Genomic DNA, 17,422 nt, shown 5'->3' with positions numbered 1-17,422 from the left:
GGAGACGTTGGTAAAGCAGACTTCAGGAACCGGCGGGGGGGATACGTCTCGAACTCCAATTTGTACCCCTGAGATACTACCTGAAGGATCCAGGGGTCCACTTGCGAGTGAGCCCACTGCGCGCTGAAATTCTTGAGACGGCCCCCCACCGTGCCTGAGTCCGCTTGTAAGGCCCCAGCGTCATGCTGAGGACTTGGCAGAAGCGGGGGAGGGCTTCTGTTCCTGGGAAGAGGCTGCCTGATGCAGTCTTTTTCCCCTTCCTCTGCCCCGGGGCAGAAATGAGGAGCCTTTTGCCCGCTTGCCCTTATGGGGACGAAAGGACTGAGCCTGAAAAGACGGCGTCTTTTTCTGCTGAGAGGCGACCTGGGGTAAAAAGGTGGATTTCCCAGCAGTTGCCGTGGCCACCAGGTCCGATAGACCGACCCCAAATAACTCCTCCCCTTTATAAGACAATACTTCCATATGCCGTTTAGAATCCGCATCACCTGACCACTGTCGCGTCCATAACCCTCTTCTGGCAGAAATGGACAGCACACTTACTCTTGATGCCAGAGTGCAAATATCCCTCTGTGCATCTCGCATATATAGAAATGCATCTTTTAAATGCTCTATAGTCAATAATATACTGTCCCTATCCAGGGTATCAATATTTTCAGTCAGGGAATCCGACCAAGCCACCCCAGCGCTGCACATCCAGGCTGAGGCGATTGCTGGTCGCAGTATAACACCAGTATGTGTGTATATACTTTTTAGGATATTTTCCAGTTTTCTATCACCTGGTTCCTTGAGGGCGGCCGTATCAGGAGACGGTAACGCCACTTGTTTTGATAAGCGTGTGAGCGCTTTATCTACCCTAGGGGGTGTTTCCCAACGCGCCCTACCCTCTGGCGGGAAAGGGTATAATGCCAATTATTTTTTAGAAATTATCAGTTTTTTATCGGGGGAAACCCACGCTTCATCACACACCTCGTTTAATTCATCTGATTCAGGAAAAACCACAGGTAGTTTTTTCACACCCCACATAATACCCTTTTTTGTGGTACTTGTAGTATCAGAAATGTTCAAAACCTCCTTCATTGCCGTGATCATGTAACGTGTGGCCCTACTGGAAGTCACGTTTGTCTCCTCACCGTCGACACTGGAGTCAGTGTCCGTGTCTGGGTCGACCATCTGAGGTAACAGGCGCTTTAGAGCCCCTGACTGTTTTTGAGACGCCTGGACAGGCACTAGCTGATTTGCCGGCTGTGTCATGTCGTCAACAGTCTTTTGTAAAGTGCTGACGCTATCACGTAATTCCTTCCATAAGACCATCCAGTCAGGTGTCGACTCCCTAGGGGGTGACATCACTATTACCGGCAATTGCTCCGCCTCCACACCATTTTCCTCCTCATACATGTCGACACAAACGTACCGACACACAGCACACACACCGGGAATGCTCTGATAGAGGACAGGACCCCACTAGCCCTTTGGGGAGACAGAGGGAGAGTTTGCCAGCACACACCAGAGCGCTATATATAATATATAGGGACAACCTTATATAAAAGTGTTTCTCCCTTATATAGCTGCTGTATTGATTATTATGCCAATTTAGTGCCCCCCCTCTCTTGTTTTACCCTGTTTCTGTAGTGCAGGACTGCAGGGGAGAGTCAGGGAGACGTCCTTCCAGCGGAGCTGTGAGGGAAAATGGCGCTTGTGTGCTGAGGAGATAGGCTCCGCCCCCTTCTCGGCGGCCTTTCTCCCGCTTTTTAAGGAAAACTGGCAGGGGTTAAAATTCATCCATATAGCCCAGGAGCTATATGTGATGCATTTTTCGCCAGCCAAGGTGTTTCTATTGCGTCTCAGGGCGCCCCCCCCCAGCGCCCTGCACCCTCAGTGACCGGAGTGTGAAGTGTGCTGAGAGAAATGGCGCACAGCTGCAGTGCTGTGCGCTACCTTGTTGAAGACAGGACGTCTTCTGCCGCCGATTTTCCGGACCTCTTCTGTCTTCTGGCTCTGTAAGGGGGCCGGCGGCGCGGCTCTGGGACCGAGCTCCATGGCTGGGCCTGTGATCGGTCCCTCTGGAGCTAATGGTGTCCAGTAGCCTAAAAAGCCCAATCCACTCTGCACGCAGGTGAGTTCGCTTCTTCTCCCCTTAGTCCCTCGATGCAGTGAGCCTGTTGCCAGCAGGACTCACTGAAAATAAAAAACCTAAAACTAAACTTTTCACTAAGCAGCTCAGGAGAGGCACCTAGTGTGCACCCTACTTGTTCGGGCACAAAAATCTAACTGAGGCTTGGAGGAGGGTCATAGGGGGAGGAGCCAGTGCACACCAGGTAGTCCTAAAGCTTTTACTTTTGTGCCCAGTCTCCTGCGGAGCCGCTATTCCCCATGGTCCTGACGGAGTCCCAGCATCCACAAGGACGTCAGAGAAAAGGTGTTGGTATGCCGGGTGTCGGGATTCCGGCGCCGGTGTACTGTGCGCCGGGATCCCAACAACCGCCAACCTAAATACCACCCCATCACCCAGCCTCCTGGTACCCATAATACAATCCACTCATATGGCCCCCTCGTACCCGTGCTCCTCGTTCCTGTCACCCTCATACCCCTCACATGACCCCATCATTCCCTCTTATACCCATCACACGGCCCCCTCATTCCCATCATACAAACCCTCATACAGCCACCGTTCCCGTCACACAGGCCCCCTCCTTCCCCTCTTGTAACCACCTCAGACAGCCCACTCGAACCCGCCCAACAGAGCATCCTCACATGAATACTTGTTCCCACCCCACAGCCCCTTGTTACCCTCACACATACCACTCGTTACCGTCACACGGCCTTTGTTCCCCTTTCACAGGTCACTCATTCCCGCCTCACTTGGCCCCTCGTTCCTGTCACACAGCCCTTTCCTCATATGGCCTCTCGTTGCCTTCACACAGGCCACTCTTCTCACCTCACATGGTCCCCTCGTTCCTGTCACACAGACCCCTGATATGGCCCCTCGTTCCTGTCACACAGCCCCCTCTCCTCATATGGCCTCTCGTTACCTTCACACAGGCCACTCTTCTCACCTCACATGGTCCCCTCGTTCCAGTCACACAGACCCCTGATATGGCCCCTCGTTCCTGTCACACAGCCCCCTCTCCTCATATGGCCTCTCGTTACCTTCACACAGGCCACCCTTCTCACCTGATATGGCCCTTCGTTCCTGTCACACAGCCCTTTCCTCATTTGGCCTCTTGTTGCCTTCACACAGTCCTCTCTTCTCACCTCACAGGGCCCCTCGTTCCTGTCACACATGCCACTCTTCTCACCTCACTTGGCCCCTCGTTGCCTTCACACAGGCTACTCTTCTCACCTCGCATGGTCCTCTAGTTCCTGTCACACAGACCCTTGATATGGCCACTTGTTCCCGTCACACAGACCCCTGATATGGCCACTTGTTTCCGTCACATGGCCCCCCGTTCCCATCACACAGACCCGATATGGCCACTTGATCCCGTCACATGCCCCCCCCCCCAATCACACGGCCCTTTCACACAAGCCATTCATTCCTACACATAGCCCCTTCAAATAGCCCCTCACTCCGGTTACATGGCCGCCTCATTCTCACACAGGTCACTGGTTCTCGCCTCACATGGCAGCTCATTCCCGTCACATGGACCCAGTGTAATCTCACAATGCCGCCCCCACAGCAAGAGTGTGCCCACCTTATCCGCTGCATGGGACTATGGGGGGGGGGGGGGGGGGTGCTGGGTGACACTGAGCAGCGTACTCTGCTATGCACTACTGCGCCAGCCCAGGGTTGCATTCCATACTTGCCTACCTGCCCCTCTCCATGAGGGAGAAAATGCTCTGTTCCTGGACTTTCCTGGTAATGTATGATTGCCATCACCTGTGGTGAGCCAGGTAATTGATAAGAAAGGTGTTTCACCACAGGTGATGGCAATCATACATTACCAGGAAAGTCCAGGAACAGAGCATTTTCTCCCTCATGGAGAGGGTCAGGGAGGCAAGTATGTTGCATTCCCATACCTCCCAACAATGATACTCCCCAGGAGGGACAGAATGCCCTGCTCCTGAGCACCCTGGCAGGAAAGTGAGGCGGCCGGGCGCACAGTGACAGAGAAATGGTGCGGGCGGGCGCACAGTGACAGGGAAGTGAGGCGGGCGGGCGGGCCGGGGACGGCTGGAGTAGTATCCTCCCTATCACAGGAACGTCTGCACACAGCGCAGCGAGCTCCTCCCACCCCTCGCACGCACGCCCAATGCACCGTCACGTTCACCTGAACGGCTCCTCCTACCCGCCCCTCGTCACCAGAGGCGACGGCTTTAGTCTCCTGCACCGTGATTGACGCGCGGGGGAGCCAATGGGGAAGCGCGGTCCGCCGGCTGCAGGCGTCATCTCCTATTGGACGTTACCTCCCGGCACGTGACCCGGCTTGTAGAGCAGCGGCGGCGGAGGGGGCGGGGCCACGGGTTGCAGATATCTCCGCCATCGTCTTCTCTCACCCGCCGGCCGCAGGTACCGTCCCCTCTGTGCTGCGTCACTGCCCTCATATACTGCCTGCCTGTCACTATTATATGTCCTGCTGCTGCCTCTGTTATTATACTGTTACTGTTATTTTCTCCTTTGTCCTAGAGGATGCTGGGGACTCCAAAAGGACCATGGGGTATAGACGGGATCCGCAGGAGCATATGCTGGGTCATATCAGGGACGCCGCAGTCTATCTATGGGAGGCTGCGAGAGGTATTACCCTCTTGGGCTCAAGGGCCAATGCCATGGCAATCTCGGCTAGGAGAGCGTTATGGACTCATCAATGGAATGGTGATGCTGACTCTAAGAGGGCTATGGAGGCACTGCCGTATAAGGGAGGGGCTCGCGGACCTGGTATCTACAGCTACCGCGGGTAAGTCATCTTTTCTGCCCTTTTGTCCCTCCACAGCAAAAGAAAACGCCTGCGTATCAGATGCAGTCCTTTCGGTCTAGTAAATTCAAAAAAGGACGAGGGTCCTCCTTTCCTTGCTGCTAGAGGTAAGGGAAGGGGAAAAAGATCACCGGCTGTGGCAAGCTCCCAGGAGCAGAAGTCCTCCCCGGCTTCTGCCAAGTCCACCGCATGACGCTGGGGCTCCGCTGCGGGAGTCCGCACCGGTGGGGGCACGTCTTCAGTCGGGTCTGGGCTCACTCAGGCCTGGATCCTTGGGTGCTGGAAATTGTGACCCAAGGATACAAACTGGAGTTTCAAGACGTGTGTCCCGTCCCCCCCCCCCCCCCCCCACCGATTTTTCAAATCGACCTTGCTAGCGTCTCTTCCGGAAAGAGAAGGGGTGTGCGCTGCAATACAAAAGCTGTCTCAACAGCAAGTCATTGTCGCGGTACCCCCGTCACATCGGGGAGAAGGTTTTTATTCAATCCTGTTCGTGGTCCCGAAGCCGGATGGCTCGGTCAGACCGATTCTGAACTTAAAATCCCTCAATCTATATTTGAAAAGATTCAAATTCAAAATGGAGTCTCTCCGAACAGTGATTTCCAGTCTGGAGGGGGGGGGGGGGGGGATTTTATGGCGTCAGTTGACATAAAAGATGCCTACTTACACGTCCCAATATTTCTTCCACATCGGGCTTACCTGAGATTCGCTGTTCAGGATTGTCATTACCAATTTCAGACGTTGCCGTTTGGTCTTTCCACGGCTCTGAGGATTTTCACCAAAGTAATGGCGGAAATGATGGTGCTCCTGCGCAAGCAGGGTGTCACAATTATCCCGTACTTGGACGATCTCCTGATAAAGGCGAGGTCAAAGGAGTAGTTACTAAAAAACGTTGCACTCTCCCTGACCGTTCTGCAGCAACATGGTTGGCTCCTAAATTTGCCAAAGTCACAGTTGATTCCGACAACGCGGCTGTCTTTCTTGGGCATGATTCTGGACACTGAACTACAGAGAATTTTTCTCCCGATGGGAAAAGCTCTGGAAATACAGAACATGGTCAAGGGGATTCTGAAACCGGCAAGGGTGTCGATTCATCAATGCACTCGGGTGCTGCGGAAGATGGTGGCGGCCTGCGAGGCCATCCCGTTTGGCAGGTTCCATGCCAGGGTTTTTCAGTGGGACCTGTTGGACAAGTGGTCCGGGTCTCACCTACACTTGCATCGGAAGATAAGCCTCTCTCCCAGGGCCAGGATTTCCCTCCTGTGGTGGCTCCAAAGTTCTCACCTAGAGGGACGCAGGTTCGGGATCCAGGATTGGTTCCTGGTGACCACGAATGCAAGTCTCCGAGGTTGGGGAGCAGTCACACAGGGACAAAATTTCCAGGGAAAATGGGCAAGCCAGGAGGCTTGTCTGCACATAAACATTCTGGAATTAAGGGCCATCTACAACGGCCTTCTACAATCAGAACATCTTCTTCGCGGCCTGCCCGTCCTGATTCAGTCGGACAACATAACCGCAGTGGCGCACATAAACCGACAGGGTGGAACAAGGAGCAGAGCGGCGATGGCGGAGGCCGAAAAAGTTCTTCGCTGAGCTGAAAAACAGGCAAGCGCTTTGTCTGCGGTCTTCATTCCAGGCGTGGACAATTGGGAAGCAGACTTCCTCAGCAGACACGATCTCCTTCCAGGAGAGTGGGGTCTTCATCAAGAGGTCTTTGCAGAAGTGACAAGTCGTTGGGGAATTCCTCAAATAGAAATGATGGAGTCTCGCCTCAATAAGAAACTTCAGACATACTGTTCCAGGTCGAGGGACCCTCAAGCAGTAGCAGTGGACGCCCTAGTGACACCGTGGGTGTATCAGTCTGTCTGTGTGTTCCCTCCACTTCCACTCATCCCAAAGGTGATACGGATCATAAGAAAAACAAGGGTTCAGGTGATACTCGTTGTTCCAGGTTGGCCACGGAGAGCCTGGTATCCGGATCTTCAGGAATTACTCATAGAAGTTCGCTGGCCTCTTCCTCTACGAGAGTATCTGTTACAGCAAGGGCCGTGCGTGTTCCAAGACTTACCGTGGTAGCGTTTGACGGCGTGGCGGTTGAACGCAAAATCCTAGCGCGAAAGGGTATTCCCGTGAGGTCATCCCTACTCTACTGAAAGCTAGGAAGGAGGTAACGGCTAAGCATTACCACCGTATTTGGAGAAAATATGTGTCTTGGTGTGAATCCAAGGAGGCTCCTACGGAAGAATTTCAGCTGGGTCGGTTTCTCCATTTTTTACAAGCAGGTGTGGATGCGGGCCTGAAGTTAGGCTCCATTAAAGTGCAGATTTCGGCCGTATCAATTTTCTTTCAAAAAGAATTGGACACTCTTCAAGAGGTTCAGACTTTTGTGAAAGGCGAGCTGCACATCTAACCTCCATTTGTGCCCCCAGTGGCTCCATAGGACCTTAACGTGGTGTTACAGTTCCTTATGTCACACTGGTTTGAACCTTTACAAACGGTTGAGTTGAAATTTCTCACTTTGAAAGTGGTCATGCTGTTGGCCTTGGCTTCCGCAAGGCGGGTGTCGGAATTGGCGGCCTTGTATCACAAAAGCCCCTATTTGATTTTCCACGAGGATAGAGCGGAGTTGAGAACTCATCAACAATTTTTACCCAAGGTGTTTTCTTCGTTTCACTTGAACCAACCTATTGTGGTGCCTGTGGCTTCTGAAGCCTTGGCTGATTCAAAGTCTCTCGATGTGGTCAGAGTTTTGAAAATTTATGTCGCCAGAACGGCTCGTATTAGGAAAACGGAGGCTCTGTTCATCCTGTACGCTTCCAACAAGATTGGAGCTCCTGCTTCTAAGCAGACTATTGCACGCTGGATCTGTAATGCGATTCGGCATGCTCATTCTACGGCTGGATTGCCGTTACCGAAATCAGTGAAGGCCCATTCTACCAGGAAGGTGAGCTCATCTTGGGCGGGTTCAAACTTTGCCGAGCTGCTACTTGGTTGGGTTCAAACACCTTTGCAAAATTCTACAAGTTTGATACCCTGGCTGAGGAGGACCTTGTGTTTGCTTATTCGGTGCTGCAGAGTCATCCGCACTCTCCCGCCCGGTCTGGAGCTTTGGTATAAACCCCATGGTCCTTTTGGAGTGCCCAGCCTCCTCTAGGACGAAGGAGAAAATAGGATTTTAAATCATTTTCTCTTAGTCCGTAGAGGATGCTGGGCGCCCGTCCCAGTGCGGACTCTATCTGCAGTACTTGTTCATGGTTATTGCTTTTGCTACAGAAAGGTTGTGTTTTAGTTTAGATCAGCCTGTTGCTGATTTTTTTTTTTGGTTCATGCTGTTAACTGGTTTAGTTAAATGCCATGTTGTACGGTGTCTTGTGGTGTGAGCTGGTATGTATCTCACCCTTGGTTAACAAAATTCCTTTTCCTCGAAATGTCGGTCTCCCTGGGCACAGTTACTATAACTGAGGTCTGGAGGAGGGGCATAGAGGGAGGAGCCAGTTCACACCCATTTAAAGTCTTAAAAGTGCCCATGTCTCCTGCGGATCCGGTCTATACCCCATGGTCCTTTTGGAGTCCCCAGCATCCTCTACGGTCTAAGAGAAAAGGATTTACCGGTATGCATTAAAATCCTATTATATAGCCTATCATATACTGTTACTATTATTATATAGCCTATATCATATACTGTTACTATTATTATATAGCCTATATCATATACTTTTACTATTATTATATAGCCTATATCATATACCGTTATTGTATGGCCTATCATATACTGTTTACTACTATTATATGGCATATCATATACTGTTACTATTATTATATAGCCTATATAATATACTGTTACTATTATTATATAGCTTATTTCATATACTGTTAGTATTATTATATAGCCTATCATATACTGTTACTGTTATTATATATCCTATCATATACTGTTACTCGTATTATATAGCTTATCATATACTGTTGCCATTATTATATGGCCTGCTATTATTATTATTATTATTATTATAGTGTGTTACACTTATTATATGCCCTGCTGTGATTGTTACTGTTATACCATGTTGTTGTTGTTGTTATTATTATATATCCTGCTACTATTATATAGCCTGCAATTATATACTATGTTACTAATGTAGCTTGCTATTATTATACACTACATTATTATATCCTACTATTATTATACATCACATTATTATATCCTCTAATTAAACTAAATTACTTTAATACCCTGCTATTATTATACATCATATTATTTCATGCGATTATATATTAATTGACTATTATACACTATAGTAGTATTATATCCTGATGTCATATACTTATTAGCTACTTGTATTATTTTTAAACCTGCTATTATGTACTATCTTTTTTTTCTTATATCGTACTGTTATATACTATATTCTTATTGAGTTGTGCTGTTCTATTATATTAATAATATATCCTGCTATTATTATACACTGTAATTTTATATCCTGCTACTATTATATAGGGGAGAGGGGACCGTACAGTGATATATAGAGGGGAAATAACACAGCTCCCGGCACACGCTGATATGTGGTATTATTATTATATAGAGGAGAGGGGACCGTACAGTGATATATGAGGGGGAATAACACAGCTCCCGGCACACGCTGATATGTGGTATTATTATTATATAGGGGAGAGGGGACCGTACAGTGATATATGAGGGGGAATAACACAGCTCCCGGCACACACTGATATGTGGTATTATTATTATATAGGGGAGAGGGGACCGTACAGTGATATATGAGAGGGAATAACACAGCTCCCGGTACACGCTGATATGTGGTATTATTATTACATAGGGGAGAGGGGACTGTACAGTGATATATGAGGAGGAATAACACAGCTCCCGGCACACGCTGATATGTGGTATTATTATTATATAGAGGAAAGGGGACCGTACAGTGATATATGAGGGGGAATAACAGCTCCCGGCACACGCTGATATGTGGTATTATTATTATATAGGGGAGAGGGGACCGTACAGTGATATATGAGGGGGAATAACACAGCTCCCGGCACACGCTGATATGTGGTATTATTATTATATAGGGGAGAGGGGACCGTACAGTGATATATGAGGAGGAATAACACAGCCCCCGGCACACACTGATATGTGGTATTATTATTATATAGGGGAGAGGGGACCGTACAGTGATATATGAGGAGGAATAACACAGCCCCCGGCACACACTGATATGTGGTATTATTATTATATAGAGGAAAGGGGACCGTACAGTGATATATGAGGGGGAATAACAGCTCCCGGCACACGCTGATATGTGGTATTATTATTATATAGGGGAGAGGGGACCGTACAGTGATATATGAGGGGGAATAACACAGCTCCCGGCACACGCTGATATGTGGTATTATTATTATTATTATTATTATTATATAGAAGAAAGGGGACCGTACAGTGATATATGATGGGGAATAACACAGCCCCCGGCACACGCTGATATGTGGTAGTATTATTATATAAGGGAGAGGGGACCGTACAGTGATATATGAGGAGAATAACACAGCTCCCGGCACACTGATATGTGGTATTATTATTATATAGAGGAGAGGGGACCGTACAGTGATATATGAGGGGGAATAACACAGCTCCCGGCACACACTGATATGTGGTATTATTATTATATAGGGGAGAGGGGACAGTACAGTGATATATGAGGAGAATAACACAGCTCCTGGCACACACTGATATGTGGTATTATTATTATATAGGGGCGAGGGGACCGTACAGTGATATATGAGGGGGAATAACTCAACTCCCGGCACACTGATATGTGGTATTATTATTATATAGGGGAGAGGGGACCGTACAGTGATATATGAGGGGGAATAACACAGCTCCCGGCACACTGATATGTGGTATTATTATTATATAAGGGAGAGGGGACCGTACAGTGATATATGAGGGGAATAACACAGCTCCCGGCACACACTGATATGTGGTATTATTATTATATAGGGGAGAGGGGACCGTACAGTGATATATGAGGGGAATAACACAGCTCCCGGCACACACTGATATGTGGTATTATTATTATATAGGGGAGAGGGGACCGTACAGTGATATATGAGGAGGAATAACACAGCTCCCGGCACACACTGATATGTGGTATTATTATTATATAGGGGAGAGGGGACCGTACAGTGATATATGAGGGGAATAACACAGCTCCCGGCACACACTGATATGTGGTATTATTATTATATAGGGGAGAGGGGACCGTACAGTGATATATGAGGGGGAATAACACAGCTCCCGGCACACGCTGATATGTGGTATTATTATTATATAGAGGAGAGGGGACCGTACAGTGATATATGAGGAGGAATAACACAGCTCCCGGCACACTGATATGTGGTATTATTATTATATAGGGGACCGTACAGTGATATATGAGGGGGAATAACACAGCTCCCGGCACACTGATATGTGGTATTATTATTATATAAGGGAGAGGGGACCGTACAGTGATATATGAGGGGGAATAACACAGCTCCCGGCACGCGCTGATATGTGGTATTATTATTATTATTATTATTATATAGGAGAGAGGAGCCCGTACAGTGATATATGAGGAAGAATAACACAGCTCCCGGCACACACTGATATGTGGTATTATTATTATATAGGGGAGAGGGGACCGTACAGTGATATATGAGGGGGAATAACACAGCTCCCGGCACACACTGATATGTGGTATTATTATTATATAGGGGAGAGGGGACCATACAGTGATATATGAGGAAGAATAACACAGCTCCCGGCACACACTGATATGTGGTATTATTATTATATAGGGGAGAGGGGACCGTACAGTGATATATGAGGGGGAATAACACAGCTCCCGGCACACACTGATATGTGGTATTATTATTATATAGGGGAGAGGGGACCGTACAGTTATATATTAGGGGGAATAACACAGCTCCCGGCACACGCTGATATGTAGTATTATTATTATATAGGGGAGAGGGGACTGTACAGTGATATGAGGGGGAATAACACAGGTCCCGGCACACACTGATATGTGGTATTATTATTATATAGGGGAGAGGGGACCGTACAGTGATATATGAGGGGGAATAACACAGCTCCCGGCACACACTGATATGTGGTATTATTATTATATAGGGGAGAGGGGACCGTACAGTGATATATGAGGAGGAATAACACAGCTCCCGGCACACGCTGATATGTGGTACTATTATATAGGGGAGAGGGGACTGTACAGTGATATATGAGGGGGAATAACACAGCTCCCGGCACACACTGATATGTAGTATTATTATTATATAGGGGAGAGGGGACCGTACAGTGATATATGAGGAGGAATAACACAGCTCCCGGCACACGCTGATATGTGGTATTATTATTATATAGGGGAGAGGGGACCGTACAGTGATATATGAGGAGGAATAACACAGCTCCCGGCACACGCTGATATGTGGTATTATTATTATATAGGAGAGATCGGATCGTACAGTGATATATGAGGAGGAATAACACAGCTCCCGGCACACACTGATATGTGGTATTATTATTATATAGGGGAGAGGGGACAGTACAGTGATATATGAGGGGGAATAACACAGCTCCCGGCACACACTGATATGTGGTATTATTATTATATAGGGGAGAGGGGACCGTACAGTGATATATGAGGGGGAATAACATAGCTCCCGGCACACACTGATATGTGGTATTATTATTATATAGGGGAGAGGGTACCGTACAGTGATATATGAGGGGGAATAACACAGCTCCCGGCACACACTGATATGTAGTATTATTATTATATAGGGGAGAGGGGACCGTACAGTGATATATGAGGAGGAATAACACAGCTCCCGGCACACGCTGATATGTGGTATTATTATTATATAGGGGAGAGGGGACCGTACAGTGATATATGAGGGGGAATAACACAGCTCCCGGCACACACTGATATGTGGTATTATTATTATATAGGGGAGAGGGGACCGTACAGTGATATATGAGGGGGAATAACATAGCTCCCGGCACACACTGATATGTGGTATTATTATTATATAGGGGAGAGGGTACCGTACAGTGATATATGAGGGGTAATAACACAGCTCCCGGCACACACTGATATGTGGTATTATTATTATATAGGGGAGAGGGGACAGTACAGTGATATATGAGGGGGAATAACACAGCTCCCGGCACACGCTGTTATGTGGTATTATTATTATATAGAGGAGAGGGGACAGTACAGTGATATATGAGGGGGAATAACACAGCTCCCGGCACACGCTGATATGTGGTATTATTATTATATAGAGGAGAGGGGACCGTACAGTGATATGAGGGGGAATAACACAGCTCCCGGCACACGCTGATATGTGGTATTATTATATAGGGGAGAGGGGACCGTACAGTGATATATGAGGAGGAATAACACAGCTCCCGGCACACGCTGATATGTGGTATTATTATTATATAGGGGAGAGGGGACCGTACAGTGATATATGAGGGGAATAACACGGCCCCCGGCAAACGCTATGTGGTATTATTATTATATAAGGGAAGGAAGTGTACAGTGATTTATGGGACAAGTCTATATTAATGACAATCCCCCATCACCTTGGAGAGTAGTTATTTTCTCCTGCATTCTTTTTTTATTTCAGTGTTGTTTATTTATTAGCAGTTTCTTATATAGTGCAGCATATTTTGTTGCGCTTTACAATTAGAGCAACAGTAATAGAATAAAACTGGGTAAAAACAGACAGACATAGAGGTAGGAAGGCCCTGCTCGCAAGCTTACAATCTATGGGGAAATAGGCATTGATACACAAGTATAGATGCTACCTATTGCATAATGGTCCACCAGATTGCTAGGTTCTTAATGGGCTGTATGATATGATCACCCAGCGATGTTGGCCAAGTGTCAGGAGGGTGTGAGAGTAAAGAAAGACAAGATATGTGATGTTATGTGTACTGTACAGAGAGGATGTAATTAGATAGGGATGCGCTGATGGTTATATGGGTGGGTTCGGAATGTGATAAGTTTTCAGGGACAATTTAAAGGTTTAGAGACTAGAGGTAAGTCTTATTGTGTGTGGGAGGGCATTCCTTCCTCTTTTTTTTTTTTTTTTGCTTATTTTTAATCCTCTTTTAGATAATTTTTTTAAAGTAACAAAGAATAATTGATAATTTTGAAACTTTATTTCTCATACATCCTAGAGGATGCTGGGGTCACCATTAGAACCATGGGGTATAGACTTTGAATGGGTGTGAACTGGCTCCTCCCTCTATGCCCCTCCTCTAGACTCCAATTTTAGAATTGTGCCCAGGCAGACTGGATGCACACTGAGGAGCTCTACAGATTTTCTCGGGAAAAGACTTTTGTTAGGTTTTTTATTTTCAGGGAGGACTGCTGGCAACAGGCTCCCTGCTTCGTGGGACTTAGGGGAGAGAAGTCAGACCTACTTCTGGTGAGTTTAAAGGATCTGCTTCTTGGCTACAGGACACCATTAGCTCCTGAGGGTCTGATCGCTAGGTGCGCCTAGATGCTCGTTCCCAGAGCCCGCCGTCACCCCCCTTGCAGAGCCAGAAGTCAGAAGACAGGTGAGTAGAAGAAGTAAAGAAGACTTCAGTGACGGCTTGTGAGGTACCGTACAGCAATCGCGCTGCGCGCCACGCTCCCACTACACAGCGGCACTGCAGGGTGGCGAGAAGGGACATAGGTGCAGAGGCACTGTCCTACCCCCGCCAATATAAACATTTACTGAAAAAAGCGCGCCATTGCGGGGGCAGAGCTTAGTCCTATCAGCTCACACAGCTCAGCGCCATTTTCTCTATACAGGCTGCAGAGACGCTGGTCCTTCCTCACACTACTGTACAAAAACAGGGTGCAAAACGGGGGGGGGGGGGGGGGCACAGTATTTTTGGTGCATGTTATTATTATTATTATTATTATTATTATTACAATAGCGCTGCAGGTCTGAGACATTAATTTGGGTCTCAGAACCGTTGGTGAAGCGCTGTGATGTGAGCTGGCAAAACTCTCTCTGTGTCTCTGACAGACTTTACTGTGGGTCTGTCCCCTATATGCCCAGTGTGTCTGTGAGTGGTGAATACACGTGTGTCGGCATGTCTGAGGCGGAGTGCTCTTCCCAGGAGGAGACTGTATTAGGGACACAAACGGCTGTGGGAGTAACCCTGTCGGCACCGCCGACTCCTGATTGGGTTAATGCGTTGAATGCAAATGTGGCTCTTATTAGTAAGAGATTGGATAAATCTGAGTCTCAGAACCTGGCATGGAAGAAATCTGTGGAGGATGTATTGTTACAAGTCCAGACCCCTTCGGGGTCACAAAAATGATCGTTTGCCTAGTTGGCAGACACGGATACCGACAATGACTCTGACTCCAGTGTTGACTATAGTGATACCAGATTAGATCCAAAATTGGCAAAGAGCATTCGGTACATGATTGTGGCGATAAAAGATGTGTTACATATCTCGGAAGACCCTCTTGTTCCTGACAAAAGGGTCTGTATGTATAAGGGGAAGAAGCCTGGGGTAACGTTTCCTCCCTCTCATGAACTGAACGCTCTAATTGATAAGGTTTGGGAAACTCCTGACAAAAAGTTTCAGATTCCCAAAAGGATTCAGGTGGCGTACCCGTTTCCTTCTGGGGATAGGGATACGTGGGAGTCACCCCCCCACTGTAGACAAGGCTCTACCTCGGCTGTCTAAAAAGGTGGCTCTTCCATCCCCGGACACGGCAGCCCTTAAGGATCCTGCGGATCGTAGGCAGGAAAATACATTGAAATCCATTTATGTCACCACAGGTACGCTGCTCAGGCCAGCCAATGCATCTGCCTGGGTGAGTAGTGCTATCGAAACATGGGCAGATAACTTGTCATCTGATATAGATACCCTGGATGATAGGGATAGTTTTCTCTTGACTCTAGGTCATATCCAGTACGCCGCAGCAAGAGATATTGTCCTTTTGGGATCAAAGGCCAATGTCATGGCTGTCTCAGCTAGGCGTGTGTTATGGATTCACCAATGGAATGCTGATGCCGACTCCCAAGAAAAGTATGGAAGCTCTATCGTATAAAGGTAAGGCCTTATTTGGAGACGGCCTTGATGATTTGGTGTTTACGGCTACCGCGGGTAAGTCATCCTTTTTACCTTATGTTCCTCCACAACAAAAGAAAACGCACCATTATCAGATGCAGTCCTTTCGGCCCAATAAATACAGAAATGGCCGGGGTTCTTCCTTCCTTGCTACTATAGGAAGGGGAAGAGGTAAACTATCTCCAGCCTTGTCAGGCTCCAAGAAGTAGAAGTCCTCCCAGGCTTCTGCCACCTACACCGCATTACGTTGGGACTCCTATGCGGGAGTCCGCACCAGTGGGGGCCTGTCTGAAACTCTTCAGTCAGTTTTGGGTTCGTTCGGACCTAGACCCTTGGATATTACAAATAGTATCCCAAGGGTACAAGCTGGAGTTTCAAGACGCGCCCCCCCCCCCCTCGCCGTTTTTTCAAATCAGCCTTACCAGTTTCTCTTCCCGACAGGGAGGTAGTTTGCGACGCAATACAAAAATTGTGTTTAAATCAGGTTATCATCAGGGTTCCCCAGCCACAACAGGGAGAGGGGTTTTATTCGAGCCTGTTTGTGGTCCCGAAGCCGGACGGCTCGGTCAGACCGATCCTAAACCTGAAATCCCTGAATTTCTACCTAAAGAGATTCAAATTCAAGATGGAGTCTCTCCAAACAGCGATCTCCAGTCTGGAGGAAGGGGATTATATGGTGTCGGCGGACATAAAGGATGCCTACTTACATGTTCCCATTTATCCTCCGCATCAGGCTTACCTGAGATTTGCAATTCAGGATTGTCATTACCAATTTCAAACATTACCGTTTGGTCTTTCCACGAGTCCGAGGATTTTCACTAAAGTCATGGCGGAGTTGATGGTTCTCCTTCGCAAACAAGGAGTCACGATTATCCCATACTTGGACGATCTCCTGATAAAAGCGAGATCCAGGGACCAGTTGGTCCGAAACGTTGCACTCTCCATGACAGTTCTCCAACAACATGGTTGGCTCCTAAACTTTCCAAAATCACAGTTGATTCCGACAACGCGGTTATCATTTTTGGTAATGATACAGAACTACAGAGAGTCTTTCTTCCTGTGGAAAAGGCGCTGGAACTTCAGAGTCTGGTCAAACAAATTCTGAAACCAGCAAGAGTGTCAATCCATCAATGCATTCAGTTGCTGGGGAAGATGGTTGCGGCCTACGAGGCCATTCAGTTTGGCAGGTTCCATGCCAGAGAGTTTCAGTGGGACCTGTTGGACAAATGGTCCGGGTCCCATCTACACATGCACCAGAGAATAATCCTGTCGTCCAAGGCCAGGATATCGCTCCTGTGGTGGTTGCACAGCTCTCGCCTCCTAGAGGGGCGCAGGTTTGGGATACAGGATTGGA

General features: G+C 47.9%; 1 protein-coding gene across 4 annotated transcripts in view; it reads left to right on the top strand.

Annotated features, from left to right (window-relative positions):
- Positions 1-4,339: 4,339 nt before the first annotated feature.
- Positions 4,340-17,422, top strand: part of LOC134983572 (E3 SUMO-protein ligase ZBED1-like) — a 31,049-nt gene continuing 17,966 nt past the window's right edge. Inside the window, exons 1-2 of one of the 4 annotated variants that reach the window (XM_063949230.1) lie at positions 4,340-4,507; positions 4,625-4,892. The gene's annotated coding sequence lies outside the window, so the exon portion shown is untranslated. The remainder of the gene's footprint in view (positions 4,508-4,624; positions 4,893-17,422) is intronic. The other 3 variants (XM_063949229.1, XM_063949231.1, XM_063949232.1) reach the window with 3 other exon arrangements.

This window comes from Pseudophryne corroboree (assembly GCF_028390025.1).
Source record: "Pseudophryne corroboree isolate aPseCor3 chromosome 3 unlocalized genomic scaffold, aPseCor3.hap2 SUPER_3_unloc_19, whole genome shotgun sequence".
NCBI lineage: Eukaryota > Metazoa > Chordata > Amphibia > Anura > Myobatrachidae > Pseudophryne > Pseudophryne corroboree.
This window is presented reverse-complemented; position numbering and strand designations above follow the sequence as displayed.